The sequence below is a fragment of the Dendropsophus ebraccatus genome, chromosome 2 (genome assembly GCF_027789765.1).
Source record: "Dendropsophus ebraccatus isolate aDenEbr1 chromosome 2, aDenEbr1.pat, whole genome shotgun sequence".
Taxonomy (NCBI): domain Eukaryota; kingdom Metazoa; phylum Chordata; class Amphibia; order Anura; family Hylidae; genus Dendropsophus; species Dendropsophus ebraccatus.
In genome coordinates, this window is record NC_091455.1 from 126,455,079 (window position 1) to 126,478,400 (window position 23,322).

At 38.6% G+C, this 23,322-nt stretch overlaps 1 protein-coding gene across 5 annotated transcripts in view; it reads left to right on the forward strand.

Moving 5' to 3' along the window:
* The first annotated feature begins 1,698 nt into the window (after nt 1-1,698).
* The window catches only part of LOC138783491 (poly(rC)-binding protein 3-like), a 531,869-nt gene continuing 510,245 nt past the window's right edge, over nt 1,699-23,322 (forward strand). For 3 of the 5 annotated variants that reach the window (XM_069958249.1, XM_069958250.1, XM_069958253.1), the window contains exon 1: nt 1,699-2,126. The gene's annotated coding sequence lies outside the window, so the exon portion shown is untranslated. The remainder of the gene's footprint in view (nt 2,127-23,322) is intronic. The other 2 variants (XM_069958259.1, XM_069958258.1) reach the window with 1 other exon arrangement.

Consider the following 23,322-nt stretch of genomic DNA (forward strand, 5'->3'; position numbering starts at 1 on the left):
CCCCTTGTGCAGCCCCTACATAATATAGCTCCCCTGTGCAGCCTTTACATAGTATATCCCCCCTGTGCAGCTCCCACATAATATAGCCCCCCCGTGAAGCCCACCCAAACTGGTGGATACCAGTGCCCCCTAGCTGTCTGTATGCCATGTGGTCGTCCATCCCGCACTGTGATAAAAACTGCCCTGTTAGCACATGTACAAAGTAGTCTCATTTTTACTTTTCTCATTACTGCATTATACAACGTGTAACACTATAGTGGTACCTTGGTTTAAGAGTAACTTGGATTGAGAGCGTTTTGCAAGAAGAGCTCACAGTTTTTCAAAATTGTAACTTGGTTTAAGAGCATTGCTTTGGTTTAAGAGCTCCCAGTGCTGGGTGGGAGGTGAAGTGGGGAGGGGCATGGTCTGCACAGCATGGTCTATAGCACTGTACTCTGACCCAGGAAGTCTCCTTCACCTTCCAAATCATAGCAGATCAACTTCAGACTGGGGCTTGCATCCGGGGACGGGGCTGTGGAGGTAATCTCTTCATAGCTGTAACCCCTCTCTCATATTCTGCTTATTCCTTTATGCTCAGTGCAGTCTGTCAGCCCTTGTGTTTCTCATCCTCTCCATTCCTGCTATAATCTGCCTGCACTAACACTCAGCTATACACACTGCTGCTATAATGTGCCTGCATTTACACTCCGCTATATGCACTGCTGAAATATTGTGCCTGCACTTACACTCAGCCAGTTACACTGCTGTATAGAAAGCTTCCTGTCACTGTCCTCCTGCACTGCTCTGTGATTCTCACTTCCGGATTGTTCCATGCTTAACGCCCCCCCCCCTTCCCCATTGCTGTCATGTGACCACACAGACCTCTGACAGCAGGCCTGCTTGTCTATTCTAGCCTGTTGTACTTCGCTCCTTCATTATGGAGATCTGCAGGTTTTCAGGTTTATGCGCTTACTCTACATTATTCACCACATGCTGATTGCTATACTGTACAGTAACTTATAATATGACATATTCAGCTGCTTTTAAATCTAGTTTGTTTCACTTGTTTTACATTTTATTCAGAAAAAAAAAATCATTATTTTTGGGGTGCAGAACCATTTGTCTGCATTTCAATGATTACTGGGAAAATTAGCTTTGGTTTAAGAGTTTTTTTTGTTTGTTTGTTTGTTTGTTTGTTTAATTCTTTATAATTATGTTTTCAATGATTTCTCAAAATCTCATCCCCAAGTGTTTTGAGCTCTTTTTTGACATTTTCTGTGCATTTGCATTTTTTGTTTGTTCTTATCCCCTTTTCTCACTGTCCCTTACAGAAATGTTTCAAACCTTGAAAGACCCTATAAATGTACGTGCATCAATATTTTAGGACTTCGCTGTCATCACAAGAAATAGTAACACCGGTCCTGCATTTTCCTCTGCCTGCCTTCAATAATAGTAGTGACATTCCCTCCTCATCGGAATATACGACCTCTAATGATGAGAGTGAATGTGGCAGTGAAATGTAGAGCGTGTCTAATGCCTGCGGTGACTGAGTTACCTGGAATATGTATCCAGGACGATGAGGGATAGCAGGAGGCGTGGAGGTTCCAGCCCCTCTCTCCAGCCTGTGCCTCCTCTTTGTGATGTACGTGCCAGTGTGCACTGAGCTGCAGATCACCAGGGGGACCCGGAGAGCTCTGCTGCTGCTGCTGCTGCTTCTACTGCTGCTGCTACTGCTGCTGCTGCTGGGGAAGGGACAGGCACAGATAGCAGGAATGTGCTCACAGAGCATCTGCTTGTGGATCTAATCTCTGCTCAAAGGAGCCCAGCATTATATCACAGAGCCCAGGATCTATTGAGCTGCTCACACCTTGCATCTCATCACTGTGATAACCCAGGGGACACTGGATTGCACTTGCTGTTACTGTTCTTTTCCTATGAACAAGCCAGTGATATTTTCCACTTTGAATTGGGATTATTCTTCTTGACAGATTTATCCTGCCTCCCTCCCCCACCTCAAGTAGAACTCTACCCTCCTCCTCCTCCTTCATTTCTACTCTTCTTTCCTCCTTGTGTCTTGTCTGTTTAATAACTAAACATCAGCACCAGCCCTTCCTTCCTCCTCTGTGACCCCAGCACCCCCTGTCCAGGTGAGTTGTGTCTTTTCAGCACTTTCTCCTCCGCTATGTCTCTTTATTGCTGTGTACTCTTATTAGTGATGATGCACAGGTGTACATTGTGTTCTCCTATGTGATGCCATTCTGGATGTGGTGGGTAAGATGATGGGACCTGATGATACATGGTGGTCGCAGCTAAGAGTGATCCTGCTCCAATTGGCACAGTACATGGTGGGACTACTGTACAGCATCTTCACTATCCAGAAAGCTGTTCCCTGCAGCTGTCTTTAGACATGGATACTGGAAGTTTTTAGGTGTGGCAACTCTGTTTACTACAATAAGGATATGCTGCTTTCATCATTGGATTTACAAGATGACATACAAACCCACATTCTGTAAATAGTTACATGCCAAGTATATGGCTCCAAATGTATGAATATGGATGAGGGGGGCTATTGATGTAGAGGCAGGTGCACAAGCTGTATCTAAAAGGCACATGTTACATTTCTGGAGGTCAAGCCTAGGAAATGCAGGGGTATAAATAGATGAAAGGACTGATGATGTGTGGCTCTGGCAATGATGAAGATGCCAGGCTTGTGTGGGACTTGTGACACAAGTGCAGAGCAAAGTTCAGCTCTGGTGGAGGAGTCCTTCTCTCTGGGCAGTCAAGGCTCTGCTAAATTGTTTCCTGTTATGTTCTAGCAATGAGATAAGGGAGAGGGAGCCATTGAGTGAGTGTCTGTGTAGAGGCTGTAATCTCAGCATGCTTCTGCTAGTGTTAAATAAGACTTTATTTCCAAACACCATTGATACTGTAGAAGGATGTGTCCTATCTCATGGTTGTCTTCCCTGGCCTTAGTCTGTCCATTACGCTTCATTAAGCAGGTTAATTATCTGTGCAGGAGCCCACAAGAGGGGGATGGACAGGGACATGCTATACATTTCTCAGTATAGACCTTTAGCAACATGAGATGGTTCTAATTACTATACCATATACCATCCAATTAAATATAGGACATATGGTCGGGAAATATCTGCTGCATGTTATATATAGAATGGAATGTAAGTTATGATTTCACACAGTTCAAAGTCATCATTACGAAGCCGGGTTGGTGATTACTTCTTGAAAAAGTAAATGGGGCATATTTCGCTGCACGTACTGTATAGATTGTCACATGCTGGGATTTCATTCATAAGACAGGGACCAGTTTTGTTGCCTACACACCAACCTACTATATAGCTATTAGGTTATTGGTATTATAGCATGATTGGATCTGGATAAGAAAGTATTACACAATGGTAATTATGCTACAAAAAGGGATTTATTGTGTTCACTTTGTTGTATACAATTACCTATATTTAATGTGTTGCACTAAATGAAATGTATCTTGGACACATGTATGTCTGTATATACAGTAACGCTTCATTTCTATGGATAAATGTTATAAGGAATCTGTGTATTCAGGCATTATTTAATTATGCTGCGTGCAGCTCAGTCATCTCTTAGTGAAGGTAATGTATAACACTGGATAGAATATCAAGCTGATTCTATTACATTATTAGATACATCTCTGGCAGAGCTAGCTGCCAAGTCGTGAGCTTTACATTATATATTGGTACCCTATGATGTTTCCTAATCACATAAATAGCTTGTGGAATAAACTCATTTCAGAACCCCAGGGAAGGTTTGAAGTTTGCAAATAGTGGCCTAGATTCTATAAAGTGACAGCTGAGGAAAGCGCAACCTTGCAGCTCAGAGATGATCAGATCCCTCCTTATCTGGCACAGCACCCATAGTATTGTTAAGGGAGCAGCAGGTACCTTGCTGATCTTTTGGGTGGATTGATCTGATTTCCAGGATGGCAGTAAAACAATTTAATATGCTAAAGCTACATTTATATGGATTGATGTAAAATGTTTCAGTGATTCATCATAATTCGCTGTAAATAAAAGAGTGACTGGGCTGTATTCATGGTCTATCCGACAACCAATAAAGTGCTTATACCTGAATGGAACTATTAGAGGACCATAATATACTAATACACTAAATAGATTGCTTCTAACCTGCTTCCACTGTGAAGAACTATTCTGCATGACTGGATCCGCTTTATGATGGTGTGTCTAATAAACAGGTCACAGACATTTCAGGAGCAATTATCCTAAAGATGTATTTATACCCAGATCCAGTCTAGGAATATGAATATAGGAGAAAAGCTGAACCTTAAACATCTTTTCATGGTCCCGGGATCCAGAACTATGATGCTTAGTAATAAAACACAAGTGTGGAGTGTGGAAATCCCCTCTCTGACTGTTGTGTGGGGGAAGGGCAGTAAAAGCACAAAATGGCTGACATTTTTTTTTTACTTCCTGAAATGTCAGAGTGGGAAACATTTCCACTGCACGATCTGTACCATGGCAGACTAAACGGCTGAAATTGCTCTGTAACAGGTAGAGTGCTTTTCTTGTCTGAATGCCAGACTCCCCACAGCACATTTATTCATTATCAGATTGCTATGGAGAAGGGCTTCTGTGCCTTTGTCCCTGAGAGAATTCTTTCCTCTGGTTGCTCCCTGTTTCAGCAACATTGGGTCTCATTGCAACCAATTTTTTCGTACATGTACAAAGCCAAAGCTCTGTTGGAATTTGGCGAGGTAAAAAAAATCTAAGCATCAAGATCAAAAGTTCTAACACTAACTATAATAAAATGGCAATGAGTCTACCCCCACACATGTTAGAGCCATAGATAAAGACTTTTTCTACAAGAATGGTTAGCTCTGGCTCACATCAAGCTTTACTACCTCATCTATTGCATTTAGTATTATTTTTATTTATCTGCATAACCTTTAATTTAAAAAAAAACAAATTCCAGGTTCCTGATCAGACAATATGGGTTGACTGACATATTCTAACCGCTGGAGAAGTCTAAAAGAATCTCTCTTTTATCGTCCCTCTTCCAGCTCTAGATTTAAAGTGAATGTATCATCTAGACTGTAATTGTTTTTATTTTATTTTTAGTACATTTTCATGGGGCAGCCATCTTGCCTGAGCTGTTTTTAACATCATTTATAGATACGCTTTGCAGCAAGCCCCTGTAGACATGGGCACAAGAGTTAGATCCAGACCCTATTTACTAGAATGGGATAGATTACTGAGCATGCTATGTGACATGTGCCGAGGTCATTCCACATGGATCAGGAGGCTGATATAGGAGCTTTAGCTATTGTAAATAGATGTTTTATCTACAGTATATATTGGTGTCACCTTTTACTCTAATCCTGTCTGTAATAAGGAGGACATTGATTTAAATTGATCTGTAAAAAACTGAAAATCACAGTTTTGAGATTTCAGAAAATTTGAAAGAAAATAAAAATCAAAAATTCTTAAAAAATAAATTTAACATAAAAAGTTGATTTAAATAATAGGTCATTTCCTGATGACCCATTGCCTTTAGGCAGATGGACAGACACTGTGGCCTCACCAGCTCCATCCACATATCATGGAAGTGGAAACTGGATAGTTGTGATCTCACCCTTCACTTCATTACGCATTATGCAATTATACCTGACATTAATAATTTCACTTTCTTTCATAAAAGCTGCTTCACATAAACTGCTATTCATGCCAACTCATGCAGTATTAATTGCTATGCCAAGTTTTTACTCATGTAGGCTGAGTAGGACTTTTTGACTCAGGTTTAGTGTCTTGTGTTTCTATGCATTACACAAATCTCATTCCTCCATCTGCTACTCTCATTTATGCTAATCTCCCGGTATACTTTAATATGAAATTTACCAGTAAATGACAATCTTGAAAATTTTCTTGATCAGAAAATAAGTTATTTACTTTATAAGGCTATGTCCACACAGCATAGAAAAAAACAGACAAGGCGCTCGGCTTTTCTATTTAAAAAGGTGTACATTATTACCAAAATGCAATTGACTCTAATGCAATGCATTAAAGTCAATGGAATGACGGATGTCCAATGCACACAGTGTATAAAATGACGGACGTTGTCTGCACAGATGTAAAAATAATGATCATGCCGATTATTGTCAGATGTCTATTGCAAACAGCATTATTTTTTTAGTTGTTCACACACAGTTTTTCTTTTGTTACCATCCTTTCGCCGTTTTTACTATTAAATTCAATGGACTTTTCAATTTAAGACACACTCGAAGGCCAATTAGTCCACAAACTAGAATAATGTACCAAAAGCCGTCATTGCACTGACCGGCAGCCAAACAGCGAAATGACGGACGTAATATTAAACTCAAAATGACAGGAGTCATTTTAAGTAGAGAGGAAAAAATGTTGTGTTTAGTCTATGTCTGCAATTTCATCATCATTTAAGAAGACCAACTTTGTTTATTAAACTAAAATTAAAAGTTATCTACACCTAAAAAAATATACAAATTCAGGCTTTCAGATTTGGTGGATTGGCTATGTTCACACAATGTCAAAAAATATTAAAAAGGCGCCCGATTTTCATATTTTAAAAAACGTTCGTTTTTGCCGAGATTTAACTGACTGCAATGGTAATGCATTGAAGTCAATGGGAAGACGGACATCCAATGCACAATTCTCCATTTTTACTATTAAATTCAATGGACTTTTCAATTAAGCCACACCAAAAGGCCAATTAGTAACCCCAAACTAGAATAATGTACAAACACCAGTCATTGCACTAAGGGGAGGCCAGGCTGCTAAATGACGTCCGTTATTTTAGCCTCAAAATAACAGACGTTGTGTGAACATAGCCATTGACTGGTTTTATGTAAGTAATCATAAATCACATATATTATGCCTTACTTCTTTACATCCACAATCAGCTATATGATCTACTGAACCCAGAGACAAGCGATCAGTTCCCCTGCAGCATTACTTGCAGGGAAATTCCAATTAAAGTCAGCAGGCTGTCTGTGTAATGCAAGAAAGTATTAAGTCCTCCAGAGGGGGAGGGAGAGAGATGCTTTGCCGCTCTTTGCTTGGCTAATAGATGAGGGTCCACAACATGTTCTTTCATCCGTTCCTTTAACTATTTTGTATCAGAGATCCTTTGTGTCATGTGTCCAGCATCTTTATTTCATGTGTCCAGAATTAAGCATACTATTTTCTTTCTACTCTTCTTAAAATTGTCAAAGTATGAATGAAAATGATTAAAATAATAATCACGTATTAACATTGGCCCATGCCATGTGCATCATTATGTTGGAATAATTTATGATAGAATTCGGGCTTGTCTTGCTTTGTAAATCTCCATCATTGTGTTCTAAATTATTACTAGAAAAAAAAAAAAAATATATATATATATATATATATATAATCTCTGATAACTGACCTCTGAAATTTTATGGCTGCAAGGATGTGGGCATATTTCATCCATACGCCCAGTGCCCATCCATACAGCCCTCAGATACATTTTCATCTCCATGGTTATGTGTTAATTTTCCATGTTTGTTTTTCTCCTTGTAAATGTATTTATTGAGTTATTTTTATTTGAAGAAAACAGAAAGAAGCCTAGACAATGAGTGCGGAGAGCAGACCGGTAACAGCAGGGATGATTAGCCATCCAAAAGCAAAACAAAGCCAGACCTATTTTTAGACAAATGTATGTACAGCAACATTTCTTGCTGTCAGATTCAGAACTCATATTTTATTCTCTTTTATTGATTGACCATATCTTTTGTATTTCCTTTTTGTTATAATTGTATTTGCTCTTTTATTTGGTTATCGCTGCATTAAACTTTGAAAGCATTTTTTGAAAAATTAAATTGTCATGGAAACCAGAGAGATCTAGGTAAGTAAATAAATTCCAGTGAAAGAATTTAAATTTATTCTTGAATTTCAATTTCATGTTATAAAACTAAACAACTAAACATGTATTTTCTTGTCATATTGTTTAGTGGTAACATTTAGAAATGTCTGAGCATAAACTTGAAGAGGTTTTCCAGGCCCTTAGAAAATTAGAAATAAAGGTCCCCATTAGAGATTCCCAGGTTCGGGTTCGAGTCCATCCGAACGATCGGCATGTGATTAGTGGCGGCTGCTGAACTTGGTGAAAGCTCTAAGGTTGTCTGAAAAACATGGATACAGCCAATGACTATATCCATGTTTTCCACATAGCCTTAGGGCTTTATCCAACTTCAGCAGCCACGGCTAATCAAATGCCAAAAGTTCGGGTTCGGATGGACTCGAGCATGCTCGAGGTTCGCTCATCTCTAGTCCCCATACATATTAGAACAAAGTCAGCTAAATCCATTGATGTTGGTGTGACAGGCCGACTACTCTCTGTTTATGGGGGTGTTCTGATTCTTCCTGACAGATGATGTCAGGGAAAAGAAGGATTGGGTATGTAACATTTAAATAACAGCTCCTTTTATTCTCAATGGAGATAGTGGTGTATGATGGCAACCTATTATTATTTAATTTACTTGTACAGGTGGATGGAGTTTTGAAAACTGCATTCACTTTTGAATATTTTTAGTATAGTATTTTACTATAAATTACTGCAGATATGTGGAGTGGTATCTGTATAAAAGTGTCCAATAGCAGAGATCGGAACGCAATCTGCTATATATGATGTCTGTTCCTGTGGTCGACAGCAAGTTTGGCCCATTTTACAAAAAATTGTTTAGGCTAGAACATTTCAATAACTGTCATTCTAAGAATGCATTTGTCAGGATTTAGGGATTTATGGCAAAATATTTGACATTCCAGTTTTCAGTAGAAGAATAATTCCAAGGTTTATTTTTATAATATCTTAATGAATGTTACAAATTTTACACACATTTAGGCTATGTTCACACTATGTGAACAACCGGCCGTTCCGTGACCCGTGACTTAAGTACCGGCCGGGTGATCTTTCCGCTTGCTTCACTGTGTGAACTGACAGGTCTTTCTGCAGCCAGAATTCACTGAATTACGGCCGCAGAAAATTGACATGTCAGTTTTTTCCGGCGCCGCACGGGATCCCGGCCGGAGCGCACGTGGAGGCTGGCGGGATTCCGCAGCGGAGAATTCCGCCGCATAATTCTACCAGTTTTACTCCGTGTAAACGGAGCCTTAGGTATACTTAGTTTGGAAAAAAAGACGTTTATTGACAGTCTAATTACAATGTACAAATATATAAATAAACAGTGCAAAGGTCTTTCTAGTGACCCTTTTATACCTAGGTTTGGAACTATGACAAGTGGCATCATCGATGTCTAAAGAAAAGAAGGTTTGACCATCATCATGCAGGGATTCTTTACTGTAAGAGCAGTGAGACTATGGAACTCTCTGCCACAAGATGTTGTGATGGCTGAATCAACAAACAGGTTCAAAGGAGGCCTGGATGCTTTTACGGAAAGATACAATATTGTAAGTTAGGATTACTTGATTTCTGAAGGTGGGATGTTGATTCAGGGACTTATTCTTATTTAGGCCTAGTATGGGGCAACTGGTTTGCAACTAGCTATCTCATATAAGTCTGGATCATTTTCTAGTAAAAACAAGTGGCGATTTATAGCCTTCCTTATTACATCATTAAAAGGAGCATTTTGTAACACAAACCTAAATCTCTTCTCAGCGTTATTACCTTTACCAGGCTGGCAATCTGGAGAGGAGACTTACACTGGATTTTGCCTTCCTCTGGACCAACACAAATGGGTTATAGGTTGAACTTGACTTACATAATGTCCTTTTTTTTAACTCTATTAACTACTGTATGTATATAACTATTGACATACTTTAACCCATCTATTGTTGTATGTATTATGTCATTTTATTACAGAGCTCTGAAATCAGTTCTCTGAGAGGACTACTTGTTGCATCAGTATGTTTATTAAAATGGGACACTCTCACTCATGCGGGGACCTTGCCTGGTGTGTTTCTGTTCACTCAATGAAAGGCACATATCTCACCTGATAGTGATCTTGTCGTCTGAAAATGTGTTTCCTTAACTCAAATAAGTGCGCTAACACTAGTGGTAGTTTAAATAACTCTTGACAGTCGATAGCAATTTTGTTGACTGCAACTGTCACTCAGTAGTTAAAATCAACCAGTAGTGAGTTTTATTATACCTTAGCATTAGAATTAGAGATGAGCGAATTTACAGTACAAACATATGCTTATCAGCCTGCTGCTTTTAAAGTACATGACTCTCTATGCTGCTTCACCCCTGGTGCCAGCTCCATTGGTTAATCATAATGTTCTTTTAGATGAACTTATATGGGGCCAACTAAGAAAGCAAACGAGTGCCGAACAGAAGCTGGTATAGTCAGGGTTAGTTGTCTGGAAGCCATTGAGGCATGAGTGTCATTATGAGCACCGAGATAAAGAGAAGGAATCAACATGGGAGAACGCTGGTGCAGTGAGTATGACCATGTTCATGCCATCTGGGAGGTGGGGCTGCAGCTGGACGGGCTAGGGGGCATGCTTGGCAGTGTGGTGTTGCAGATGACTAGGCCAGAGGGGATGCCACTGACTGGGAGAATGGATGAGGTGTGACAGGGGTGCTGGGCTCTGTGGTGTGCTGAGGCTGACGGGAAGGGGTTGGTATAGGAAAGGGAGATTGTTTAGAACATTGTTTTTGTTACCCAGATAACCCCATAAAGCGACTCTGTACCCACAATCTGACCCCCCCCCCCCCAAACCACTTGTACCTTCGGATAGCTGCTTTTAATCCAAGATCTGTCCTGAGGTCTGTTCGGCAGGTGATGCAGATATTTTCCTAAAAAATAACTTCTAAACTTGCAGCCCCGTGCCCAATGGGAGTATCTGTGCCCTAACTTTGCACCACCCCTCTGTCCCTCCTCCCCACCCTCTTCATCAATAGGAATGCCACTGAAATATTTTCTCCTGTCTGAACATTGCACAGGTGCCTTAACGATCCAGCTAATGTTCAGTATTCACACAGCTGAGGAATAGGAGACAATCTGCCTGGAGCATTCCTAATGATGAGGAGGGCGGGGAGGAGGAAAAGAGAGGGTGTGCCAGCCTAATGCATACACAATCTAAGCCAGTTTAAAAGTTGTTTTTTAGGACAACAACTGCATCACCTGCCGAACGGACCCCAGGGCAGATCTTGGATTAAAAGCAGCTATCCGAAGGTACAAACGGTTTTGGGGTGGTGGTGGTGGTGGGGGGGCAGATTGTGGGTACAGAGTCCCTTTAAATTGTAGGCAGGTGAGCAGATGGATCAGCCCAAAATAGGTAATGCCAAGCATAGATAGGTGGAAGACACATTTGGAGTGTGTACATTGGCCCTATAAACCACAGTAAAATCTTGCTCACATGCCCCAAAGAACAGACCAGGAACAGAAGTCACAGGAAAAGTAAAGGAGGAGGAAAACCATTACCAGTGGCATAGAGCTAGAAGGCGTATCATCAAAGACCTGGCAATAGTGGGTTGTGGGCAGCTCGCTGAAAGTTACGATTTAAATGAGTTTTGCACAATTGAGAGACTTGGCAGTAATCACTGACTGCAAGAAATGTTTACTTTTGTCAGTTAATATCAATGTTCCATAGTCAGATATATACAGTTTCTACGTTAAGTAAATTTGTGTCATTCTGAGAAAAGCTAATGTGCATTAAAACAGCTTGAACTGGTGCAGAAAATAATGCCAACATGTTTAAGTGTTAAATAATGTTATATATATATATATATATATATATATATATATATATATATATATATATATATATATAGTTACTGCCTACATAGCTTATCTAATATTTTATTTCTGGAGTTTAACTCCTTACTTTAAGGTCTAGTGACTTACCCATACGTCATGGCATCCCTAATGGGCTCCAAAGAGGGCTCATGACTCGAGCTTTCTCTGTACCATGTCTCTCCCAGCTGCTATATGAATGGCTATCTAATTAACTGTGTAAACCATTTTAAATATTTTTCCTTTTAGTTTTGCAGCATATTTTATGGAAAAATGAAGCCTGTCATTGCAAGGTACAATTAGAGTCATGAATATTGGAGCTCATATGGGTTTGTAGGTGAATAAAATGCAAACACTATGGCCTCTTAAACACGCGTAGGAAAAAAAAAGTGCATAAAGGGAAAATAGTCTTTAACCTCTTAAGGACATAGGATGTACCGGTACGTCCTATGTCCTCACTTGCACTTCAAAGCGGGGCCGCGCAGCGGCCCCGCTTTGAAGTGCCGCGATCCCGGGTGCCGCGTGTAGCCCGGGACCGCCGCTATTAGCGGGCACGGTCTGATCGCCGTGCCCGCTAATTAGCTAATCGGAGGCAGCTGTCAAAGTTGACAGCTGCCTCCGATTACCGGAGGCAACGTTTCCCTGGTGTCTAGTGGGGGAGATCGCTCCTCCGGGACCTTGTCCCGGAGGAGCGATCTCCGTTACTGATGCCGGCCGGGGACGCGTCCAAGATGGCGCCGTCCTCGGCTCGGCACTCGTTCGTTTTCGGCTGCAGCAGCCGAAAGCAAACGAGTGCCGATCTCATGGATCTCTGCAGCATATCTATGCTGCAGAGATCTCAATGAGAGATCCAAGTGTATATACTAGAAGTCCCCCATGGGGGCTTCTAGTATATGTGTAAAAAAAAAAAAAAAAGTGTTGTTAATAGTAAAAAGCCCCCTCCCCTAATAAAAGTCTGAATCACCCCCCTTTTCCCAGGTTTTAAATAAAAGTAAACAAATAAATAAATAAATAAACATGTTTGCTATCGCCGCGTGCGTAATCGCCCGAACTATTAATTAATCACATTCCTGATCTCGTACGGTAAACGGCGTCAGCGCAAAAAAATCCCAAAGTGCAAAATTGCGCATTTTTGGTCGCATCAAATCCAGAAAAAATTTAATAAAAAGCGATCAAAAAGTCGTATATGCGCAATCAAGGTACCGATAGAAAGATCAAATCATGGCGCAAAAAATGACACCTCGCACAGCCCCATAGACCAAAGGATAAAAGCGCTATAAGCCTGGGAATGGAGCGATTTTAAGGAACGTATATTGGTTAACAACGGTTTGAATTTTTTACAGGCCATCAGATACAATATAAGTTATACATGTTATATATCGTTTTAATCGTAACGACTTGAGGAACATGCATAACAAGTCAGTTTTACCCCAGGGTGAATGGCGTAAAAACACATTTCCCCCAAATAAAAGAAATGCGGTTTTTTTTTTAAATTTCACCACACTTCGAATTTTTTTCTGGTTTCGCAGTGTACTTTATGCAAAAATTCAGCCTGTAATTGCAAAGTACAATTAGTGACGCAAAAAATAAGGGGTCATGTGGGTTTCTAGGTGGAAAAATGCAAGTGCTATGACCTTTTAAACACAAGGAGGGAAAAACCGAAAACGTAAAAACGAAAATGGGCCATGTCCTTAAAGGGTTAAAGGGTTAACCACATTGGACTAATTTCAAGTCATTGCTAAGTCCTAAAATTATAAATTTAAATTAAAGGGAATTTCTCAATTTGAACAGGCATTGTGATTAAAAGTGTAGCCATAATGGACCTCTCTGTCGGTCAATCACCCCTGCAGAGAACGCTGACGCTCATAGAGCTGTGACTAGGTACAGGCTGGACACCACCCAAATGACTAGTTCCCACTTCTCTCCCTCTCTCCACGCCAGAATAAAAGAACATTTTTCTCACAATTCCACATATCAATCAAGACACAGCAAATACAGTTGGGGAACTGTGTACTAACTGTATTTGGTGCAGGTGGGAACTATATCAGCACAATTGTGCTGATTGATTTCCTTTAAATTGTAAGTAAAACATTTAAACCTCTGCTCATTCTGGCGTCTAGTCAGCAGTCCTACTCAGTGACCTATAGCTATCTCTCTATGCACAGCTATACAGTGGAGGCTGTCAATCATTGTGATTGTTGTGATCATTGAGAGTGAGACTGCCCACTAGACTCCTAAGTGAGAAATGAACAGGATTTTGAATCCATAAATTGCACTGAATGCTTTCACACATATCTATATATTATTCTGTTCAGCTCCTCCTTCTCTATAACATAATGTCAGTAGATTGAGTGGCATTTTCATAGTAACAGGGTCCCTGTTAAAAAGTTAAATCTCCATCCAATGAACTGATGAAATATAGTTAATGTTCCCATAAATAAAGTACAATTATCTAATTAGAAATGCTGATTTCTTCTATGATTTTTATCCAATTAAATGTAAAAAAAAATAAATAGATGCCACAAATAAAGACAAGCCAAAGTATGCATGTTTAATTCTTTTATCTGTGAAAATGATATTGCTCTTCAGAAAATAATACGCACCATTAGCTTTTAAGCTATATGCCAAACTGAGTACTGAATTGCTAGACTGTGTTCATTTTGTGCTTACTGCTGAAATGTTGAATGCTGACCTATATAAGGAAAGACATCACAAAAAAAGAACAATTTAAATGTTGATTGTTGCAGTTTTCTTGCACTAAATTCATTTAGTCTCCTTTTGTAATTTGTCACGCCATGATATTAGTGAATATTGGCCTGAGTGTAGTGCTGTCACAATTAGATTTTTCTTCATTCTAAGTAATATTTACACTGAGCATGAAGATAATACATATAAATATGCACTTACAAATAAAATAATATATATCATGAAGCACATTGGGTAAAAGAAGGATGTATAGCAGCAAACATGCCTCATAGTGACATAGTAATAAAATATGTGTAAATTCATGGATGACCTATAGACAAGGAATTTTAGTGAAATAGGTTGCACAGAATGACTCAGTCTCTTGCTGTATGGCCTTGTTATAGGATGCCACCAACAAGCAAGTTTTTCAAATGCCTTTCCTGTAAAAGCTGGCCCTGTAAACTCTTCATTGCTGACATATGGCAGGAGAATTGTTGTAAGGAAGAACGCAGTGACTGTCAACTCTGTGACACTGTCATAGGACGCCATCATCAAGTTATTTTCTTCTTGTTAGAGCTGTTACAGTCAACTGACAGTGCTAGTATTCTAAACTGCAAATGTTTAGGAGCATCAACAACTCATCTACACTATATTTGACCGAAAAGTGCTGCAGCTGCTTGAATTCTGAACTGCTATGATGGTAATATTAGAACATATATGGTTCTTTAATGGGTTTCCAGAGCACACCAACTGCACCGAAGCCTGAAGTAGTACAACCAGCATACACTAGATCAGGGTAAAGTAGATGTCTGCCTTGGAAGTCCTTTCTTAGAAGTTTTCAATCACGCATTTGGTGCTCTGATTTATATCTCTGATTTGTAGAAATATATCACAAGTAGTGTAAATAATGGTACAAACGCCAAAAATTGACAATATCCTTGCGTCTATAAACTAACAAAAAGAAGGATGCGCATGTAGATAAAATATACAATTTATTAGATATGCAGTAAAAGGTAAAATTTACAATAGGTAATTCTCCGATATCAAAAAAGCATGAGTATTGTGTCAGTACGTCTTGTCATGTCGTGCCAGGAATCATCTATGTACTAGTCACAGATCTCGATTCCACCATTCAAAACACCTCCAAGGTACGCTGACTACTCAAAAAGAACCGTGACAATTCACGAAAACCAATAAAGAAGTTGCTCCTATTCAACCAAAACCATAATTCATCAGTAGAGGTCAGGAGGTTATTCGACCATCAAGTCCCTTTAAACCAATAATGCCCAACGCGTTTCAGTAACACAGTACGTTACGTCATCAGGGGCCGTAGGGTGCGGGTAGGTCAGTATAGGTCAGGGTACATAGGTTAAGTCACAAACGTCACATTCTATTTAGAGGCTATTTATGCCATAAAGTGATGTGACCAGACAATGATGCGTTGCCACATACTGTACTCACTGTGTCCCCTTAGTGCGACCCTCAGGAGGATGTCCCACCTGTCAAGTTTGTACACGTGGACATGAATCCCCTGTTAGGGTCTATCATGGGGCAAGGCAGTATGTGCCGGCGTATGTGAGCGTGTTACAGTTTGTGTGCATTCCGGAGAAAAGTCCCTGACATCTGCGTTGGTTGAATAGGAGCAACTTCTTTATTGGTTTTCGTGAATTGTCACGGTTCTTTTTGAGTAGTCAGCGTACCTTGGAGGTGTTTTGAATGGTGGAATCGAGATCTGTGACTAGTACATAGATGATTCCTGGACACGACATGACAAGACGTACTGACACAATACTCATGCTTTTTTGATATCGGAGAATTACCTATTGTAAATTTTACCTTTTACTGCATATCTAATAAATTGTATATTTTATCTACATGCGCATCCTTCTTTTTGTTAGTTTAACTCTGATTTGTGCCAGAAGATGTCCTCTTAGTTATTAGTTACATATTGTCCACTGTGAAATTTAATGGAGGAATACAATTGATCATAGTCTTCTTTTTTTTGGCTGTATTAAGAAGAATGTTAATGCAACATAATGTAAATGGATTCAAAAGATTAAAGTACTTCCATATTTCAACAAGGCAACTGATCCACCATGCTGCTTATTACGTATAACAAGATAGATATTCTGTAAGAATATAAATGCTGCACTCCATGAAGTCAGAATAAATGGTGCCAGGCAGTGTGCCCGTATATGACCAGATAGATAGATAGATAGATAGGCCTCCATGTATAAACCCTTTTAGATTCAGGCCAAAAATGGCCTTAATGTCCAGGGTTCATTTTTCAAACCTGACCTGTCTCATTTTATGTGGTTATAGCTCAGGGATGCATTAACTTATCCTAGCGATTCTGAATTTGTGACAAATTGTACTTTAGGTTAGTGATAAATTTTGGTCGCTATCCATACAATTTTTATTTTTTTTAAGTTTTGTAGTTTTAAAGACAACATGGTGGACTCATCGTGACATGTTGAAAACATATTCCTCATACTCCACAGTAAACACTTGGGTTGCAAAATGTACAAAAAGACCACTTTCAATGAAGATAAAGATATTTCTTGGAGTCCATCCATGTTGACCGTTCCAGAGACCATAAACTCCATCCATGACATGATTCTTTAAAGGGTACCTATCACTTACAATGGCACTTCTGGGCAGTTCCCGTACCTCGCTTGCATGAGGAGAGACAGCCTACCTGTCAGCATTTTCACAGCGTATCCTGCCGCACAGACAAAGCGATATGTAACCTTTAAGATTGGCTTATTTCTGGAGATAGCCAAGGCTCTAAGAAAATGTACACGGAATCACTACTTAGTTTTAAATGTTTAATACTCTTTTGGGACATAGGCCCTGTCTCTTATGTTTTTCTTATTTTTTACTTAACTCTTTCACTGTAAATTTTATGTTCATGTTCATTTCTGCTTATGATCCTCTAGGATAGGCCAGGATGATCTTCAGTAACACTGGCCATTCTGTGACCCGGCCAGGTCACAGAACGGCCGGTATTATACGTTGTGTGAACATGGCCATGAACCCCATGCCAATGTTTCCTTTGATTGGATGTACTAAAATATAGAAGCAGCTAAAGGAGAGAGAAGGTGACCCAACAATGAGCCTAGAGGATCACAAGCAGAAATGAACATGAACATAAAATTTACAGTAAAAGAGTTAAGTAAAAAATAAGAAAAACATGAGAGACAGGGCCTATGTGCCAAAAGAGTATTAAACATTTAAAACTAAGTAGTGACTCGGTGTACAGTGTACAGTGGGCAGTAGATGAGTCTAAAAAGATTAGAGCCATTGTGGTGGATTGGGCAGCAGCAAAGGAAGGAATAGTACTTAATGAACAAGAGGACAGAAAATGTAACAGAGCTACATAGGAAGGATATTAATGGAGGGAATCTGAAAGAAACACATAAAATAATTACACAGGCAAATTGCAGCATTCATAAACTAACAATAGCAAATATGAATGATGTGAATTGCTGTACTGGGCTTAATGCTGGCTTGTTCGAGGAAAGTCGCGCTGGCACACAATGGTTTGTATAGCAGTCGCTTTATATAAATTACAGTTTTTGTAATTGACAAAGATAAATTTGCACTGAGAAGGCTTGTTTTGTGCCATCCATAACTAGAGTCAGTTCAGCTTTGCAACAGTTTTTGGCATAGACAGCAGTGTCAACAGGCATGAGAATTGCAATTGATGGTCTCTACCGGCCCACAAATACTCATTATCCTGTAAAAGACTGATATTAAAAGACGAGTATGAATAGCTGCCTCAAGTTAAAGGATTCCTCTGCGGGTATTTTAACTACTTTTGTTCTAAAATGCCAACATCTCTGTACAGAAAAGTAATTAATACAATTGTTTCTTTTCTTCATGGGGTTCAGTAGAAATGATCATATTCACCTTCTTCTTTGTTTAAAAAAAATAACATCCACTGCAATTGATAGCAGGTTTCTCTGCTGTGTAGTGATGCACTGCTCAATTTACATGGCATCACACTTCATTATCACATCTTAGAATACTTAATTGGGAATACATTTTTTCAGTATGTTACTTAGTATATTCATTTCTAGTTTAATGCTATAAGTAGACAGTGATATAACCAAATGTAAAGCTGATTCTGCCGTCCAATCTTAAGGGTCTGGAGTAATATGCACTTATGCTGATCTGTTGCAAGCCATAACAAGGATTTTTTCCACAATGGATATGCTTAGATTACAGGAAAATGAAATGATTCTTAAATATAATGGCAGAAAATGTGACTTTATTGTTGTCAAGTAAATGCAACTTTAACTTTATAATTGTTTCTTAACATTTTACAGTTTTTGTTGCAGCATAAAAAGTGTCCATGCAGCTTATAAAACATGTTTATAATATTGTAGTTTTATATATATGATAATGTCAAAAATAAAATTGGGACCAAGCCCAACCTATAAACCTACTATCAAACATATGAAGGACAACTAAACCTCTAATTAATCAAAGCATACTCTTTATTGATGAGACAGACATAATAAAATAGTAATACAGGAAAGACAATGAATCACGACTGGAGGAGATGTTAAAAACAATAACAACGAACATACAAACGGGGGGTAGTGCAGGTGGACAATAGACAGGATATGGACCCAACATGGGACACAAGTAAAGGTTAGAAACATACCAGTGTGTCCCCAAGAAAAAATAATAAATCAACACCCAAAGATCAAGATAACAGACAAAGTATATTACCAAATACTAATGATTATGCTTTGATTAATTAGAGGTTCAGTTGTCCTTTATATGTTTGTTGGTTTGTTACTAGAACCCTTATATAGCTATATCTGAGCTTCATAGCAGGAGAAACAGTTACGTCCAGGGTCGTCTGGTGACAAACTTCCATGGCGTAAATGTACGTCCAGGGTCGTCTAGGGGTTAATGATTAGATAGTGGACTGCAGCTTGGCTGAATAGCTTTCATTGTGGTTGGGCAGTCCAGAGACCCTGCTGGTAGGTGTGAAGTAAGGCATCTGTGATTTTTTTGTACATTGACTTTTGGTTCTTCTCTGTGCTGTTTTCCTGGTCTTTTAGTATAGTGGTGCATTGCAGTGCTGAGGTATTCCTGTACTGGCAGTTTTAAGCTATGTTCACACAATGTAACATTTAAGTAAAGAACGGACAATGATTGCAATGGGGCGGCATTGCATTAAAGTCAATGCCATGTCACCCACTGTGTTTACACTGCATTATGTTAATGCCTGTTTTTTAGAACGGGCATTAAAAAAGTGTACCTCCCAATTATTTCTGGATGCTGTTCAGTGAACAGCGTCCAGAAATAATAGCTGTTCACACAATGGAGCAAAGGTGCACATTACATTAATGTGACTGGCTAATTGATTTGCGGCCACACCCGAAGGTGCCTGCAAATCAATAGTAGCAAAAGAACGTTCCTGCAGCCGATAAAGAGGTAATGGCTGCAGGAACGTCCTTAATGCAGCCCGGCGGCCGACAGTTTAACAGTGTCCGTTGCATAGTTGTTAAACGCTGTGTGAACATAGCCTTACACTGGTGTGTTACTAGTACACACAGGGTTTGATTATAGCACTTTATCTACATACTCATTTAATTGTTTATTTTTTGAGCATCATACTGACCTGTTCTTTTTTTTTATGTATATATTTTGTCCCATATGTATATATTTTGTTCTTTATACTATTATTATGTCTCTTAATGCTCAGCTCCCGCAACCAAGTGTGTGTCCGTGGCTTTTTTCTTGTGTCTGTGTAATGTACCAGTGAAGTAAATTATATGTATTTTACTGCTTTTTAAGCAAGTTTGATTTGTAATAAAGATATATTCTTATCTTTATTATTAGTGTCGGTTATTATGTAGGTTCTGTAATGAACATATGTATTTGATTGACACTTTTTTTTGTAACTTTTCGGGCGAGTCACTGGACTTATCTGGATCTTGATGTCTCTATGGCATGTCAAAAGTTTTTCAAAAACAAAAATTTAAGTAAGTGTGTTCATACTTTTTTCCTGTGTCATTTCTCATTATTACACATAACTTAATTTATGAACATCTATGGTTTGATTTCTTTGCTTTTATTGATTAGATGTGTTGTTACAAACATCTGGTGAGAATCTCATGCCAGTTGCACCTCTAGAAATATATTTTCTTAGAAATGTGGTGACGTGTTCAATACTTATTTCACCCACAAACTAAATAACCTCAAGAGCCATAACATATCTTGGAACGTCAGTCCACCCATTTCCTCAATTCCCCTTACCCTCCTTTCCACCCACCTCAGTTACATCAAGTCCTTTGCATACACAACTGCCTGAAATTGTACACAATATTCCATGTGTGGTTTAAATAATGAACTGTATAGAGTCTAAACTATGTTCTAGTCATGAACAGCTATGCCTCTTTTAAAATATCCAATGACTTAATGTTCTTGGACAGTAACTGCCTTGCACAGGTTGCTATGGTTGAGTTGACTGTTCTGGAATACTTTTCAGTAGCAATTTTTTACAGTGTTTTACAGATAAATGTATGTTTTGTTTCTTTTGCCCAACTGCATGACCTTTCATTTAACAACATTAAACATAATTTGCCATTTCTTTACCCAAGCCTACAGCTTTCCCAGTATCTACAGTATCATCTCCTGTTTTAATAGCCTTACAAAGCCTACAATTTTCTGCAAGTATTAAAAAACAACTCTGTAATCCCTCTACAAGGTCATTAATATACATACTGAATAGAAGGTGGTCCAATTCTGAAGCCTTTGGTACCCCAATGTCAAATGTGACCAAATATGAGCATGTTTGATTAATACAAACTGTTGTTTTACAGAAGGACCCTGGGAGCTGCAAAAACAAAGAAAATAAAGCATACTCACTTGCTCTAATCCCCCACTGCTGCTATTTTGGTGCAGTGGTGACTTGCCTCAGCACGATTGGTCAATTTGACATTTCCTGCAGGTTTGGCACATTATCAGATGCAGCAGAAAGCAGTGAGCACAAGTAATAGGAAAAAAAGAAGGGGAGTGTGAGTTCAACTGCTTTAGTGAAATTCTAACGAGGTTAACCTAGAGTGTTCCTATACCCTAAGGAAAAATTTAAAACTCAAAAGAAGAAAGGTGTAGGTCCTCTAGTTAGAATTGTAAATAGATAGATTTAATAAGTAGATAAATACAATATTATAGAGAGTAAAAGATGCATCTAATACATAATCATGATTATAAAATACAATCAAAGTAATATAAAAATTTATTGTAATAAAAATAAAATGAGAAAAAATGAAAAAGTATAAAAAATAAAAGATAAAAAAAAAAGAATGACATGATGTGGGGTAACCTTAGCAATGAGGATAAAAAACAATGAAAAAATTTAAAATACCAGAAAATACAAATAAAACAGGATTCTATAGGTATGTTTTACATGTGTTCTCCCATATGCATGATCGCAATGTCTCAGTTCATCAAAGTAAGTTCATATAAGTTTGTTGTTGATAGTAAATAGATTGTTGCTTAGATCGTCAGAACAGTGTTGTTGTTTTTTTATTTGTTTTTTTGCAGCAAGGGTCTTTTCTGAATACTCAGCATCGATAACCGAGAGGTCTTAAGTTTTTTTTCATTGCAATTACTACTATTTCCTATCTGGCATATTTGTTTTGGATTTTCTGTATTGAACTTCATTGTAGCAAATTAAACTCAGAAAGTGGGGTGTGTTGTGTGGAGACTTGCAACGTCTGACATGTGATAAGGACAAAGTCACTGTAAAGTCCTGACTTCAGAAATGGTATGGAAACTAGAAATGAGACAAACATAGAACGTGCAAGGTGAAGATGGGCTGAAAATGTTACAGACTGGGAAAGAAAGATTGTTGCTTTTTCAAAGAAAGAAACTGCCTCAGCAAATAGGACATCCAAGAGTACATGCCAAAGACCTGCAAAAAGAGTCAATCCTCAAAAATACCAATTGACTGCAGTACATGAATTGAAAGGTCCAGATAAAAACAATTTACTGTTTTAATAAAAACTGAATACTAAGCTTTCTGACTTTCTTTCATTTCTTCATAAATACAATTTGATTGACTTACTGAAACCTATTCTCCAATTGGTGTGCACAATTAAAATGTTACTGTCACTTGTAATAATTTTTGACATATCATCAAACTCACTGCTGAGACTCCATATGCTCCCGAGTTACAGCCAGATCACTACATGTCATTGTATGTCTCCACCTGGCTTTCAATCAAATCTGCCTTTTTTACTTTATTACACTCTTTAAAGTGCACTTCCCTGGCTATACAGCATCTCAGGATCACAGTAGGTCTCAGCAGTGAGACCTGCTCTGAACAATAACTGTCAGTACAAGTGACAGTAATGCTTTAACACATGCTCTTACACTGCATACTGAGACATTGGCTTCTATTGACTACTAAAATGAAGCATAATGGGATCACATGGTGTGATAAGCTATGAAGTCAGGCTAGCCCATCTGATTTGCAGGAGACCACTGTGTGGTCAGCAGCGGTCATGTTAAGGAGTGCTCAAGGAACATGTTATGAGGGGTTCCTGTTTTTCATTAATTATGGTATGTTTAGAAAAACATCATTAAAATGTGTTAATTAATCTTGGAGTTAAAGCTGATTTTCTGGGCCTCCACATGTCATGGACCCAGGGAAACAGTACAAATACTGAAATCCAGCACATAGGGAAGGTAAAGGATTGTAAGTCGAATTTATAGTATAGCTAATATATATTTTAGCACAGCTAATATATATTTTAGTACCAAAATAAGTAAGAATATCTAAAGAGTAATATAGATAAAGTGTAGTGATATAATAATAATAATAATAATAATCATGAAAATAACAATGTAAACATCTGATGCTAGCC